The sequence below is a fragment of the Humulus lupulus genome, chromosome 6, assembly GCF_963169125.1.
Source record: "Humulus lupulus chromosome 6, drHumLupu1.1, whole genome shotgun sequence".
NCBI lineage: Eukaryota > Viridiplantae > Streptophyta > Magnoliopsida > Rosales > Cannabaceae > Humulus > Humulus lupulus.
Window position 1 is genome coordinate 65,138,918 of NC_084798.1, and position 17,517 is coordinate 65,156,434.

At 31.4% G+C, this 17,517-nt stretch overlaps 1 long non-coding RNA gene across 1 annotated transcript; it reads right to left on the reverse strand.

The window, feature by feature from the left end:
- Positions 1 to 138: 138 nt before the first annotated feature.
- On the reverse strand, positions 139 to 4,779 carry LOC133782232 (uncharacterized). The gene is made up of 4 exons (XR_009870385.1): positions 4,362 to 4,779; positions 2,693 to 2,752; positions 554 to 639; positions 139 to 423 (listed from the first exon to the last, which is right to left on the reverse strand). It is a non-coding gene; the product is annotated as an uncharacterized LOC133782232 (long non-coding RNA).
- Between the last annotated feature and the right edge of the window lie 12,738 nt (positions 4,780 to 17,517).

The following is a 17,517-nucleotide window of genomic DNA, read 5'->3' on the forward strand; positions in this document are numbered from 1 at the left end:
GTAACATTAAATTTATATATATATAATAATTTGTCGATATATATTTTTTAAAACTTTTAATTATATTTTTAACAATTGAAGTTTGATATAAATTTAAATAAAAAAATTACTCACATAATTAATTATTATTAACATAACTTGTAAACAAAATTATATTTATCATAATAAAAATTCATATACATACAACATTTATTCATACAATTAAAATGTATATAATACATCAAATCCTCGTGAGACTAAATAATTCTCAATAAAAATTCATTATTCTTAATGTAAATAATACATCAAACCCCTAATGTACATAATGCTTACAAGCAAGCACGAAAATAATACCCAACAACTTGAAGAATAATTTCTTGTTACCTTGGTTCTCTTATATAATTATCTTGGTTCTCTTAAATATCCTTTAAGTAGAGTTTTAGCCTACAATACATAATAAACACCATTAAAGTCAAACAAAAACTAAAATAAAAAACTAAAATAAATAGAGAACTTGAGGTTGCACAAGAAATAAAAAGGACTTTAGAAACAATCAATCAATTACTAGTTATACCTGTAGACTATAAGCACATCTAAAAAGATCAAGGAATTTTGGGATAAGAAATATGTTCCAAGAGAGCTAGCCATGCTTGTATTTTCCTGCAAATTTTAACATTTTAAAATGATCAAATGTTAATCCTCACGCAACTAGGTATCATGTCTAACTTGCCAATAAAAGAGACCGAGACGTTCCAACAAAATAAACAGATAAACACTTGAACAATCACATAAATGCCTTGTAACCAGCTGTGATTGGTCTCTGATTTTTAAAAAATAAACAAATACCAAACCATTACAACTCCTTAATTCATACTAAAGCTACAAATAAGAAAAGAGAATACAAAGCCAAGCCTAATAAGTTTGCTCTCCAATAGTGTAAAAGCCAATAATAATGGACCTAATAAGAGACAATGCATACATACCACAACCACAAATATGGTACAAATAAACATATATAATAAGAGTTCTTTTAGCAGTACGCCTGAAGTGCATTATTCTTAATATTCGGTATAAGAGAGTCAACTAGTCCAAAACTAATCCAAGAATAGACTTAAGTATTATTTAATGATGACAACATTACTTATCTGCATCTCCCTAGACCCAAGTTCACAAGTCAAATAAATGTCCATATTAAGAGGAAACACAATCCAAATGAGACCTATAATTAAAAACATTTCAAGTCCAAATTCTATTAAAATCATAATGGAAAACGTATATATAATCTAGACACACCTGTAATTGGTTCATGAATTTATTATGCATAAGTTGTATAATATTCACCTTTGAAAAATCTAGAACAACCACCTGAATATCAATAAATACAATGACAACTAATCAATATAAAACAGTTAACTAAAATTACCAGGCAACAAACCTTAGTCTAAATGGTAAAATATATCAGTCAAATTATCATTTAAACAAAAAAATATAATAAGTACATATATTTATGTATATACAGATTCAAGATTAGTAAATTCTTAACAGATGATTTAGAATTACTTCTTTCCCACTTCTAATGCTCCAAACATAGACATTACCATCACCAAAACCAGTCAAATTTTATTTAGTTTGTCCATGAAAAGAGAAAGCAAATTCAGCTTTTGTAATGGATTGGATTTGAGTTACATTTCTCCAATACATATCTTGTTCTAACAAAATTTGGATTTATTGAACTTCTTCCGATAAAGAGCTTGACATGAATTTAGTAAATACACTATTATTTATGAAGTATTAAGACACATAGAATATGTTACCATCAACATATATAGAGCCAAAATAGAGTTCCACATATAGAGGAAAGATACCAGTTTGAGAGTTGAGACAATAGCTACTGAACCTAGGAGTGAACTCAAATGTGTATATGTGATATACTCAATGACGTGATAGAGTTCTAAAGGAATGAACTCTTATTTCGTTATTTCAAGCTTTGGTTCTATAGAGAGATGCATCAGTCAACATCTTCTTCTACCCTGTTTCCATTTTTTTTTATCTAAAATATGTAATAATTTTCTTCCTTCAACTTATTTATTATTATTACAAATGGACTGCATAGCAGCATTAGTACTATAGCCTCTCACGGATTCTTGTCTTTCTATTAGGCAATTTTTTTCAAACACCTTGAGTGCATGAGAAATAAAATACTAACTACCCAGCCAAAAAAGTCTCAGAATTACAAAGATCAATCGTAAATGGATCTAGCAAAAAAAAAAAACAGTGGTAAATTAACTACATTCCTAGAAACTTCGTTTCATAAAATTGAATTCAAACTCTATAACAAAACAAGACAGACACCAAAAAGACAAGAAAAGAATGAAAATTAAAATTGAAATCAAACTATATTCATAGAAGCTTAGTTTCATAAAATTGAAATCAAACTCTATAATAAAAACAAGAGAAACCCCAGAAAGACAAAGAAAATAATGAAAATTAAAAAATAAACATACATGGTTGAATTAGATAAACAAAGTTCATGATGGACTCCATAACCATACGCTAAAAACAAGATCTTTAAAAGCAATCTGAGGAATTTTTATATTGCGACTAGTGAATCTCCTCTTATCTAATTCAAATCCAATCAATTAAATATATATCTCAAGAACAATTTGACCAGCCAAAAGAAAAAACAATACAGTGGAAATAAAGGAAGACATACCAAAAAGCGGTGATATTGAAAAAGTTGAAGTAGTGGCCATGGAAGCAATTCTCATCTCTCCTGAACAATTCAATATAGGCCATTTTTACTATCAATTAATTATGCTCAAATTTGATGCTTTCAAATAATATTGGTTGAAATGAACTTTAACATACATATATAAATATATATATATCACATAAGCAAAGTAGCATAGTCATGCCTACAATTTTCTCATTACAGAGGGATGATGATATAGAAAAAAGTAGGTGACTACAAACTTCAAGCTCCAACGAAGGCAGAGGTCAGAAAATTACAACTTTACTTTATGAGAGAATTAATATAATAATATGATACAGATGACAAACTTATACATCGGTATGCCAAGAGATCCGATCACATATCAAAGATCCCAAACAATAGTAAAAATTAGGCATTTCAGTAAATAAAAAAAAGTTATAGCATTCGTCTCATGATATAAAACCAACTTTATATAATAAAGCATAATTTAGTAACCAAACAAGACAACAACACAAATGCAATATATGTATATATATATAACTGGAAACTAATATATAAATATTTATAAGTTCTTACCAATATGGAACAAAGAAATTTCGGACATGAGAAGAGAAATTTAGAGTCCTATAATACATAAGTTCTTACCAACTTTTAGATTAGTTATTATAATATTTTTCTAAGTCTTATACTCATGTGTTGTAAAAAAAGATATTTGGTGTAGTGATCATATTTGTGTGTATAAATAATAAATTAGTTATATACTAGAGTTAAATATCTACTCACTTCAAAATATATATACACATATCGGTCCAATAAATGAAGAATATCAAAACTTGAAGTTTGCAACTGCCAAATTCCCATAAACTTCACCAAAAAATAAGGCACAACTCAGATACCACTATACCAACACAGCAATATAGAAACATTCCCACACACACATATATATATAAATATATATTAAAATAATGAAACCAAGGACAATGATTAACAGTAATCAAAAAACACTAGAAAGAGACAATCTTAACTTATAAATGAATAAAAAAAAACCAGTTACCTATTTATGTAAGTGCTTTAAGAAACTCAGATTTGTGCAATGAGTTTCATTGTATTTGATGGTGATCAATTACATCATGATGCTTATTACAATATATACACACACAACATCATATGACAAGTTATACTGAATAGAAAACAGAATTGTTTTGCACAAATATACCAATGGCACTCCAAGGGCATGTTAAAATCATATAGAAATGGTTTCTCTTCTAAACTAATTATAAAATAGCTCAAAGCTTTATATGAGATGGTGAGGGACTATATTTTAGTCACATAATATAGACTCTTTTGAATAGAATCATGAATCAAACAATAACTCCAAGCAAACTTCATAGATTTTAGAATCTTTTTTAAGGATTATAAGGAAAAAAGTTATGATTATAAGTCAGGAAATTCATCAAACAAATGGCATGCAAGAATATTGAAGAGCATGTCATTCAATCATACGAGTGAAATAGTTGCACAGCTTTAACCGAAATTACAAAAGTATCATTTGAAATCTTAAACTACCCATTTCACCCAAAAAAAGCCTCAAACAATAATCAATACCAGAGAAGCATATTTAGGATTTAGAACAAGATGATATAATTTCAAAGATTAAAAGAAAACCAACCAAGTGTTGAGCTTTGTTTCTCTAAACCCCAACAAAAGTCGTCCATGCATCACCCTTCACAGAGCCTCACTAGGAAGACGAGCTCAGCCATATATACCAAGCCTCGCTCCGTTGAACCCCAACGAGAAAGAGAGATGGCTGAGAACAGGAGCCCGCCCAACCCCGCTGCGCCATCGACAGGAGCTCTTCAGCTGCACGCCTCTCTCTCCTTACTTTTCTTCTTCTTCAATTTTGTGGCTGATGAGAAATGAACCCTAGAGTCCCAATTCGAATCCCCAAATTGTTTTTATCACAAAACTTCTCAGGTGTTCTCGAGAGAGAAAGTGAGTGAGTGTGTGCGGCTGAGTGAAAGATGAGCCGTGAGGTGAGGGTTTGAGAGGGAAAAATTGGGTTTGAGACGGAAAAATTGGGTTATCCCAAAATGATGAGCTTAGGTACTTTTTGATTTGGGAAATTTTTTTTAATCCTTAATTTTTCTATTGTTAATTTATAAAATATAAAATAAAAAAAATTACAACTAATAAATTTATAAATTTTTTTAATTTATTTTACAATATTTAAAAAATCAATAAAATAACTTATTTTCAATTAATACTAATTTTATAAATATCATAAAGAATCATATAATTAAATTAAAATTAAGTATATTATTCTTTATATCATAACTAATTTAAATTTTAATATAAAAAATTTAATAAATAAAAAAATTAATAATATTAAAAATTCAGAAACAAATTTATTCTAGTTTTTAACAAATACATCATTTTTATAAATATATATATTTACATAATTTCATTTATTTTTAAAATTATACTATTCATTAATTTTTTTACAATATTTTTCCAATTAATAAATAACTTTTTTTAATTAATAAATTTTTTATAAATATGTTAAAGAATAATAAATTTAAATTTTGATATAAAGATTATTATAAATAAATAAAAATTTAATAATATGAAAATTTTAGAAACAACAAAATCAAGTTTTAAAAGTTTTTAATAAATACATAATTTTTATAAATATATATTTACATAATTTAGTTTATTTTTAATATTATACTATTCATTAATTACAATTTTAGATTTTTATTTGAATTTTGGTGACATTTTATGACTGTCGGCATTAGACTTTTATTAACTGTCGGCGTTAGAGTCAATAGCGACACATTTTAACTGCCAGCATTGGTCTCGAATTAACTGTCGGTGTTGGGTCAATAGCGACACATTTTAACAGTCGGCATTGAATTTTTATTAACTGTCGGCGTTGGGGTCAATAGCAACACCTTTTAACTGTTGACATTGGTCTCGAACTAACTGTCGACGTTGAGGTCAATAACGACACATTTTAATTGTCGGCATTGGTCTCGAATTAACGGTCGGCGTTGGGGTCAATAACGACAGTCAAAAGCAACGGTGACAGATATTAGCTGTCGGCGTTGGTCTCTATGCCTACAGTTTTTAACTGTCGGCGTAAAGTTCTGCTAAGCAATTACGACAGTCAACAGAGTTGACTATCGTGGTTGGGTGTCGGGAAAGCCCAGTTTTGTAGTAGTGTATGAATTTTGCATGAATCAATAATGATATTACAACTTATATAATTATACTTTTTTATTTTGGATTGAACTCTCTAAAGACTACTGAGGAAACTCGATCAAGTTTTGTGGGTTAAGCTTTAATTACTCGGTGTTGTTTTCTTGTGGTTGTACATATGTACATTGAATTTATTTTCAAAGCTTCAAACAAAGAATGATATTTTTTTTTAACATTTGACATCCGAGTACTAAAATGTTAAATATTAATTATATACTTGTCCTCTACAAATTTTTCCCTTTAATCAGTCTCCCTAATTTTTTTAACAAAAATAATGACATCGGCCAATTGTAATACCTGCTTTATCGGAAATGGTAGTTTCGTAATTTTAACCACTGAGTGTATTTTTTGTCATTTTACATATTTATGAGTTTATAAATGTATGAGAATTTAACAACAATGATATTTTTGATGTATTATTTACTAATTTAAAGTTATTTTAGTAACTGAGAATGAATGCTTGGGTGTTAATTGTATTATATTTTAATTAATTGTTGAAAATTTATTATATAGATAGAGTTTAAATAATTAATTTGTAATTGGGTGTTACTTACGGTTTCAATGTTATTTTTATGACTTAAAAATAGTATTAAAATGTTTGTAATCGATTTAGATACATGATAGAGCATTACTTAATAATTGTATAATCATTTGGCAATTTTATGCATTTAAAAGTTGGATTTTATGCATGAATTAAAATGATAAATTGCATGTATAATAAAAGTGTTTTATCTTGAAGTTCAATATGTTTTGAAACTGTCAGAAAGCATGTTAGAGTTTAGTTTGGTAATTATAATGTGTATTGAATTATTATGTTGATTTATGATTAATTTGATAAAAATTATTAGAAAATCTATGGTTATATTAAAATTATGTTTTAATATGAGTTTATGGGAATAAAATAAACTTAGAGGTTGTTTGAATTAATTGTATTCACATGCACGAATTATTTGGTTATAATTAGCTATATGGTAAATACTCATTTGGTATCCTGTATTTTATCAAAATACATACTTGTTACGGATCCCTTGGCAAAATGACCTATTTTTTGAAGACATTTTTCACTTTTGCTTAGTTTTGATAATTTCTTGCAAAATGACATCCGACACTCCAGACAGCTAGTCGAAATTTTAGACAGAGGCTATTTTGCAAAATTTTTTTATCAAAACTATGTTAGAGTGCAAAATGACTTAAAAAAAGAGGTCATTTTCATCAATTACTCTACTTGGTACCCCATATTTTCAATAATGTTCTTCTAGTATCCTGTAATTTGAAATCGTATATATTTGGTACCATGTACTTAAATTTGATAAATAAAATTTTGTTAATATGACCAAACTATCCTCAGTTATATAAGTTTCAAACTCAAATTTAATTACTTAATTACATATAATTGAAGGCAATTTTGTCATATTGAAAAAATTTACTATTCAAATTTGAGTTCATGGTACCAAATATGTACAATTTTAAATTACATGGTACCAGATGAGCATTATTGAAAACATAAGGTACCAAGTGTGTATTTCGATAAAACACATGGTACCAAATAGTTATATACCCTTAATTATATACTTAAAATGGGTATTTAAGTAAAGTTTTATGTAAAAAGTGTTTACATGAGTGCATGCATGAGCATGACGTGAATTATTATGATATATATGCTTAGGTTTAGTATGCCATGCAAAGTAAGATGGGAATTGTGTAGTGTTTTCGGCCTATGGTTTTAAATTAGGGTTTATGTGTGTTTAAAACCTTAATTTTCCTACTTGAATGTATTTTGACTGCGTCGTTATATTGTTTAGTGTCTAGGGTCTTGACCTCAATAAAGGAGCTCAACGGGTTCGAGGAAGCAAAAATAAGTTATCATCAACTAAGGTAAGAAGAGTGGACATCTGTGCACCGAATGTATGTGAAAATATACAATCTTGTTTGGTTTGTTAGTATGTGAACTTCTAAGTTGTATTTGGTGATTATGAGATAGTGTTTGTTAGCATGAGAATAGTGCTAGGGTTGGCTGGCTTGTTAGCATATATGTTTGTTGATTAATATATGTGTTAGGGTTTGTTGGGTTATTTTATTCTTTGCTGCTTGTGTGAGCATAACACTTGTAGGGATATTCTAATAGAACCATGGGTGAGTACAATTCATGGTAAGGAAATTCCCTGTTGGATGCCATGTGTGAGAATAGCACGAGGCAGGGCGATTCACATCTCATGTATGATCAACATGAGTGTATATTTTACTATCGTATGAGAGTATAATGTGCGATATGAAACACTGATTATATGTGTATGAGCATAGCGTGCATTGTGTTTATACATTGTGGTATTTTTTTTTATATCCATATGGTTTTGTATAATGACATGTTATGTTATCTGGTTGGGGGAGTTATGTCCCAGATGGCTCTTCTTATTGGATGTTAGCTCATGCAGGTAAAGGCAAAGCGAAATAGTGAGTAAGATAGACTCAAGGCATATATTTTACATGTTAGTGGAAGAATCACAAGATTTGGAGTTTTGAAGTTTACGATTATGAATTTGTTAAGGATTTTTTTTAATATACTTATGTTATTCATGGTTTTAAGTGTTAAAACGTTTTTATTTTAAATAATGAGATCTCATGCCCAGTTTATTTCAATAAATGAGTTTTTTTAAGTCTTTATTATTTTCAACGGACTTTCATATGTAATGTCTCAGAAGATCAGGGCATTATAATTTTGTATCAGAGAAATAAGGTCCTAAATAGTATGTGGTAAGTCCTAACATATAAAGTTCATCACTAAGAGATGAACTCGACCCACTGTACTATATGTGGTAAATCTTACTTATGTGAATTTTATCTTTTAAGTTTATGCACATAATAGTTTTGGGTTGAGAAGCATGTTAGATAACTAAGTTTGATCCTCTAGCTAACAATTTTATAACATTAAGTTGAAGCTGATTTGAATATTTAGAAAATTTGCGATTAAGTTTTTCCCTTCAGTTTATCAAGTTTATTGTTGGAATGCTTATTTTCTTTTCTTTTTAGCGTCGAAACATTCATTTCTTATGCTTAGTTGGTATGCATGGTTCAAGAGTTAGAAAATGTCTCCTAGAAGGTCAACCAGAGCAGGTCATGGTAGGGGTAGAGGGGGAAACAACGCTTTACCACCACAGCCACAAGAATGTAAGGAATGTTTCGCTAGAATGGAATAGATCATCCAAAGGTAGAATGAAGATATCAACCAAATGAGGCATCAAGCTGTGTCGCCAACATAGGAAAGGCTGGCAGAGCCACAGAATAGACAACCACCAGCTATGGTGGTAGTTCCTGCTGTAGAGGAAATAATTAAGCCCTTGTTTGAAAGCTTCTGTAAACAACACCCACCTGTATATGAGGGAAACATCGGTCTAGTTGAGGCAGAGGAGTGGATCAGTCGCATAGAAAGCATACTGAACATGATGAGGGTTCAAGGAAATGATAAAGTGGTGTACGCATCCTATATGCTAAGGAAGGATGCCTGCATTGTTGGGAATTGTGCCTTTAAAGTAGATCTAGTAGACAATGGTTTTAATGAAATAACTAAATGAATTGAATTATTGTATATATGTAGCTTATGTACTATATTATTGCTAATAATATTAAGTAAATATCATAAAATTCTCAAGTTCATCTATGTGGTCTCATTCTCATATTAATGTGAAAGGATCGGGATTGAGATAATGAACTTAAATAGTTCGCAGTAAAATAAAGTTATGGAATTTTTAGATTAATTACTGCTAGTACGGTCCACTGGTGTTATGAATACATGTGACCTAGATCCGGGTTACTAGTCTAGTAGGATACTTTAGTGTAGGTACTTTACATCCTGAGAGTATGTAGAACTGGACCATATGTGATTTAATAATACTTGTTTAAATACCGTTTCATAGTATTATAAAACACATCAATTGATGATCATATACAAACTGATCTTAATCCTGAAGTTACTATGAACTCCTATATATGTCATTTGATCATTTGATTCATGCGTTTCAATTTGTCAGAATGATCAAGCTAAGAACTATTGTTTTGGGGACTCAATGATGTATATGGCTGGGGATATAGTTTAACATACATGAAATCTATACCTTCTTATAGATTGAATGATGATTCCCTATTGGGTTGGATTTTGGAACTGAAAAAGTTATTGACGTCAAATTCATAATCAAATTATGAATTAACCTTCACTAGTAAAGTCAATGGTACATTAGGAATCAAGATATAATTAAAAAAGTAAAACAGTAATTTTATTCCCACTTAATTATGAATCATCAATAGATGATTAATTTGTATGTAATGATTATATCAATGGACACTTTATGGTTATAATAAAGTACTCATTAAATATATGTATTTAATTTTCAAGAGTTCAGTCTCATAGTTATAGTGGAATAATCATGAGATTAATAAATATGATTATTGAATCAAAGAGTTTTGGTTAATAATATTTTATTTATTAGAGCTTGGAATTATTAGTCCATACGTCACCAGGGCGATTCTATCAACACTAATTAAGGCAAGAGTCGATACAAGGGTTAAAGTGTGAATGAACTATTTGAGAGAATATTTATTCTTTGGGATAAATGTGCAATTATGTGATAATTGAAGTTGCACAATTTATTATTGCATTTGTGTAATTTTTAAAATTGTGTAGAAATAGAAGAAAATGATTTTAATCAATTATTTTATTTAAGTGTGAATAGATAAATATGGATAATCAAAATTAGTTTTGATTATTATTTTTATTTAATTAATAATATGATAATGGAAATTCAAATTTTGAATTTTGAATATTGAAATTTAAGTTGTTATCTTTTCCTTAAAAAGATGATACTTTATTTGGATTTCTAATTATTAATTAATTAAAATAAAAAAACAAATGAAAAATCAAATCCCATTTTCAGGGATATGCCACACGCATAGGGCATGGACTGCTCTATGCATGAGGCACTTATGATGTAATCAATTATTGATTTTTTATTTATTTTTATTTTTAATTAACTAATAAAATATTGTAAAAAGAGTTTTAAAATAGAATGTTAGACATTGTCTTTTGTCATTATTATTATTATTATTATAAAAGATGATTAATTTTTTATTTTTATTATTATTATTATGGTAATAATGTCTATATATTCTATATGATATAAAATAGAAACAACAAGTTTCTACAGAGAAGAAAAACTATCATCTTTTTCATGAAACAAAAACTCTTCTCTAGCCTACAATCAAGAGTTGAGAATACTTTTGATTCACAAAATTGATCCTTGTTCTCTAAGTACCCACCCACATCTTGAGGTGTAGAGAACGTCTTGGAGGATCTAGGTGTGAATACTCTAGCGAGGATTGGAAGATCGAAATATGTAGGAAAAGATTCAAGGATTCTTGATAGGCTACAAGAGGTAAATCGTTTATTATTATTTTTTATATACATATTATATATTGATTAACATATTGTATATTAAAAGATCCTCATATAAAGTTGTTTATATGAAGAAAAAAAATTGTTGTATACAATACTACCATTACCGCAATTTTCACTGCGCACTAGGAACTGTTCCTAACACGCATATGGTGGGAAATGGTGCAACAAGCATAAGATATGAATAGATTGGGATGGGTTTAGACAAGTATTCAAGGACAAGTATTATAAATCTGCAGTCCTAGCGGTAGAGATGGATGAATTCACCAGATTGGTTCAAGGGAGTCTCACCATTACTGAATACACACAAAAATTTGGTCGATTGACAAAGTTTGCTCCAGAATTAGTACCTAATGATAAGGTACGGACAAATTAATTCTTGAGAGGTCTGAAACCCATGATCGCTCGAGATGTCAAAATTGTCTTAAGGGGCGGGTTGACATACGCCCAAGTTATAGAAATGGCACTTACTGCTGAGAGAAGTGAGGACTAACTATGGAAAGAGAATGTCACCAGGAGAAATCCAAAGAAAAGAGGGGCAACAACTTCCAATGTTTACAAGAAAAGCGGGCATGAACAGTCTAGGTAGTTCGAGTAAGACAAATGACCCAAAATGTGGTAACGAGCACCGTCCTAGTGGAGGTAATGGCAAGAGCATTCCAAAGTGCTCTAAATGTACCAAACACCATGTTGGTGAGTGTCAAGCCAAGGCATGCTTCAAATGTTGAAAAGAAGGGCACATTAAATGCAATTGGCCACTGTGGGAGCATATCAGAAATAAAGATGAACCAAAGAAAGATGATAAGTTCATTCTGGGCAGAGTCTATGCCATCACTCAGGCAGAAGCTTAGGCCAATACCACATGTAAAGTTTTATTCGATTCGGGTGCATTTCATTCTTTTATTGCTAGTAAAATTGTAAATCATATGAATGCACCTATTGAATTGTTTAATGTGGAGTTTGGGACCATGTTGCCATTTGGGGAGGTTGTAATTGCTAGAAATTGGCTGAGAGCTATTCCTTTATGGATAGATGGTAGAAAAATGTTTGTAAACTTAATTGTTTTATACCTATTTGACTTTGATGTAATTTTGGGTATGGACTTTGTGACAAAATACGAAGTGTCAATCGCAAGAGGAAGAAGGTGGTCATTACATTGGAAGGCAAGGAACTATTTTAGTTCAGGGGAACAAGCAAGGAACTTCGAACTCCTATTATTCCAGCGAGGAAGGCTTAGGAGATGTTGTAACATGGGTGCTTAGGGTACGTAGTCAATATGGTCGATGACACCAAGGTGACGATAAAGAACAAGTATCTATTGTCGATGATTGATAATCTATTTGGCCACCTTCAAGGGACAAGGGTATTTTCTAAAATTGACCTTCGAACAGGATACCACCAGCTGATGATCAAGAATGAGGACATACGAAAGACATCTTTCAAAACAAGGTGTAACGACTTGAATTTACTATTAAGGCTAAGTGCCAGATTACCATGCCTGGAGGGCATTATGGGATATATATATATGTTGAATTAATTGATTAAATGTGTGATTATGTGGCATACATGATTTATACAATAATATGGATTTAAATGCATGTTTATGTGTATTAAATATGCATGTGGGCCCATTCTTGATAGTAAAGGCATATCTGTAATATTGGCCCGTTGCGGGCATAAATGTGATTATATGTGTGTAAATGATTGAGATCACATTATTATGTTGATATATTTGTTGTATATGGCTCGAGGCGATCCTAGTGAGTGGATTAGCGGAATAGTCACAGCGGGGTGAGCCTAGGGGTATTTTGGAAAGTTTTAATGTATATTTGGGATTTATTGAGTCATGGGTAAGTATTTGATAATTAGTTTGACATGTCGGAATTAATTGGGAATTGGTAGGATGACTCGAGGAATTAGCGGGAATAGGAATTAATGACCATTTTGTCCCCAAGGGAAAATAGGAGGCTGGGTTAGCATAAGGGGAATTTTGGTCATTTTAAATAAAGAGATATAGATGGGAAGAGTTATACTTAGGCTGAAATAATCAGAACTGGGTGGAAATTTCTCAAACTTTCTATCCCTCCCTTTTACACGTTCTCTCACTCTCTCTCCCTTTGGAATGTTTTGATGCTGGGGGAATTTATGAAGGAAAAGGCAAGCGATTTAGCAAGGAATTCTGGGAAATTAAGCTGGGATTAGCCAAGTAATTGATGTGGATTAAGGCTATCAATTGAAGTAAATATTCTATCTTGTTTATGTTGGGAATTTAGACTGTTAGGTTGAGTTCAGATTGGTTGTTGGATGTTAATTGAGTTCTGATTTGGGGTGTTAATTTAAGTAGGTTTTAGGGTGAATTATTATGCCTAAACTATGTGGTTAAGGGTCCTAGACTCGGTTTTGGGTTTAATTGAAGGTTGTAAGTGATTTTTGGTTAAATTGAGCTGGGAATGTGCTGGAGAAACCGAAAGAATTCTAGGTTCACGGGGGTACACCGCGACCCAGTTCATGGGCGCCGCGGCCCGCGTGCCCCAGAAGGCCCTAGGGGCTTGCTGTTCTGCAGGCGCGCCGCGACCTGCCTTTGTAAAACGGTGTAATCTAATACTTTGTAAAACTTTTACATGCTCATAAACTTATAGAAGAAAAGCCACTTATTATATGAAAATGGGGTCTTGCTAAAACATGCAAGTTGGACCCAACAGTTTAAAAAGAAAATAATAGTTTTCATGCAACGTTTTAAAAATAATTAAAGTTCAAGTCCACTGACAATTTCTGAAAAGTTAAAAATAAACATAACATTATTCTTTAGAAATTGGCATTAAAATGATCATTTTCTCATCCATAGGATGCCCCCATGCCATACACACCCTGACGTTGGAACTCCACACATCACCATGCGTGCCACAGAGAAAACCTATTTTCTACCTTAAAGGGAAAGTAAGGGGGGTGAGCTAAAATCCTAGTAAGGAAGTACAAATAACACACAAGTATACACACAAAAACATATTCATATTCATACATCGTTATACATCATAACCATCGTTATCATAAACATAATCATTATAATCATAACCATCATCATCATATACAAAATCATCATGAGCATTATCATCATAAGCATCATCATCATATCTTTATGAACATGGTCCACTAACTTGTCCATGTCACATCTTGAGGTAAACAGGATATCTGGTCCTTGAATAACCTCGGCGCGTCCACCCTATGAGTTACATCTTCACATCCTTAGTAACTCGGGTTACGTCTTCATATCCTTAGCAACCCCTTTGTTGTGTCGCGTTCGTCACGCTAACAACCATTACATATCATACATCATCCAAACACATACATCCCAGTCATATCAACACAAAGGAAATTTCATGATTTATCAACATCGTCACATCATCACAAAATATCATTTCATACTTCATATCGCATAACGTATCATCGTACATAACATTCTTATTCATACAATCTAATCTTACTGTTCACAACATAAATAAACAAAATTATATCTAACTTCCTTACCTCAGGTCCAAGCAAAGCAAAAATTGACAAACCTCACAACGAGTCTATAACCATAATCAAATAGCATTATTTAGCATCACATAATACTTTCTTGTGCCCAACTCATATGCCCCATGTGTGCATGGACCATGCAAACATGGTGAAAACTACTCATGATTTCCAAATAGCCATAATTACACATAAAAATCACCAAAAGAATAATGCAAATTATACCTATGTTACATGCATGGTTTTTAAGTAAAAATCATATGGTTGAAACGTAAAAGTGTATTTGCATGCGACATGCATACTGTAACGACCCAGATTTTCAAGACTCGATAATGCAGAAATATAAACGTTTTCATTTAACAAAATGTCTCAAAAACCCGTATAAAAAAACTTTTTAAAAGTCGTATGGCCATACTTAACATTTAATACAAACATAATTTATAAAGAGTAAACTGAGCTTAGTTTATGAAAATAAAATCACATTTCCAAAAACAAAACAGCTTCCCAAAAGGTCGGTCCACATGTACATTCACAAGGTAGACTCCAACGCTCACTGCTCTACCTTGCCATTGTTCTTACCTACAACTGGAAATAACTAGGTAAGCGAAAACGCTTAGTAAGTTCAAATTTAAAACAAAAGCATGCACAGAAGACAAGTGGTCACTGACCACTGGTAACAATATCTTAGTAGAATTAGGGTTCCAGATCCATCCGGATCCTAAACAATCAATTTAAGAACGCAAACACGTCCTGTCAAACTTATGGTCATGCCTGATAACCAATGAAAAACTATTATAGATAAACAGATAAATCCATGCAATCAGAAAATCCCAGAGCAAGCAGGTATAATATATCACAATATAATTCGAGACCAACGCTCGACAATTTCCAACAATTCTGGCGTAAACACGCCCTCCATCATAAATGTTAATCTATAAGAGAGAATCGAGTCTCAGCACTAAGATCTAGCCAATAAATATCCCCATCAAGAGTAACTATCGAGTTACCTAGGGCATCGCTACTTATCCAAGAGTAAATCCCTCATAAGGGTAACCATCAAGTCACCTAGAGCATTGCTACTATTCAAGAGTGTAATTGAAGGTACACGGGTTTACAGAGATTTTTATGTTAATCAGTGGTGCTGGTGAGCAGTTGCCCCTAGGGTGTTCAACCTCACTCAAACTTGGCAACCCCTAGTATCTCTAGGCACTCTCACTGAATGGCCTATATTCACGGCTACTATCCGGGAATAACTTATCAGAGCACTTGCTCGGGTTCTAACCGTTCAATGATTAAGTAAGCATGAGGGCCCCTAGGTCCCATTCATTTTGGCTCTCCTAGGTTTAAACCAGCAATCCTCACCTCTTGGCCACTTGTCGCGGTAATGAACCGGACATAATAAAATCAAGCAGTGTGACCACTACTACAAAACTGGGCTTTCCCGACACCCAACCACAACAGTCAACTCTGTTGACTGTCGTAATTGCTTAGCGGGACTCTACACCAACAGTTAAAAACTGTAGGTATAGAGACCAACGTTGACAACTAATAACTGTCACCGTTTCTTTTGACTGTCGCTATTGACCCCAACGCTGATAGTTAATTCGAGACCAATGCCAACAGTTAAAATGTGTCGTTATTGACCCCAACGTCGACAGTTAGTTTGAGACCAATGCCGACAGTTGAAAGGTGTCGCTATTGACCCCAACACCGACAGTTAATTCAAGACCAATGCCGACAGTTAAAAATTATCGTTATTGACCTCAACGCTGACAGTTAATAAAAATCCAATACCGGCAGTTATAAAATGGTCGTCGAAATTCAAATAAAAAATCTAAAAATATAATAAATAAATAGTTTAATTTTAAAAATAAACTAATTTTTTAAAATATATATTTATGAAAATTATATATATTTATTAAACACTTTTAAAATTAATTTTTTTTCTAACTTTGTCATATTATTAACTGTTGTATTTATAATAATTTTGATATTAAAATTAAAATTTAATTATATAATGAGATAATAGATGGATTTATGTCTCAAATTATGTATTATTTATTGGAATAATTAGTAAGTGACATTAAAATTTAGAAATGGAGGATAGATTGAATTTAAAAAGTTTAACTTTTGTTACATTATATTATTTGTAAATCCTATAATTGACATATTTTATAGAAATATCTTCTTATTAATTGGTTGTTTCCCTCTATTGTCATTTTTGGAAATTCACTTTCCCTTTTTGTGAATTTCAGATTATATTAGCTTCCTTATTTAGCTTTATATTGTCCCAATTTGTTTATAAAGGGAAGTTATATCTTGCAAATATTCAGTACTTACCCAAAGTCATTTCTGGAATATTTGTTTATATATTTTCGTGCAGCTCAAGAATTGAAAAACAGGAAACTGAATCCTTAAGTCATTAATTGTTGTTTCCTTTTTGAGCTTGTTTTTGATCCGACACAGGTCTGAGCTGTCCTCACCAAAACCGTATCTGTTGGATCAACATCTTCTAAAAAAGGCAACTCTTCATCAATCAAGAATATCTTCAATTATTCTTGCCTTTATTAGGAGATTCTTTCTCAGCCTTTATGAACACGAAAATTGACTT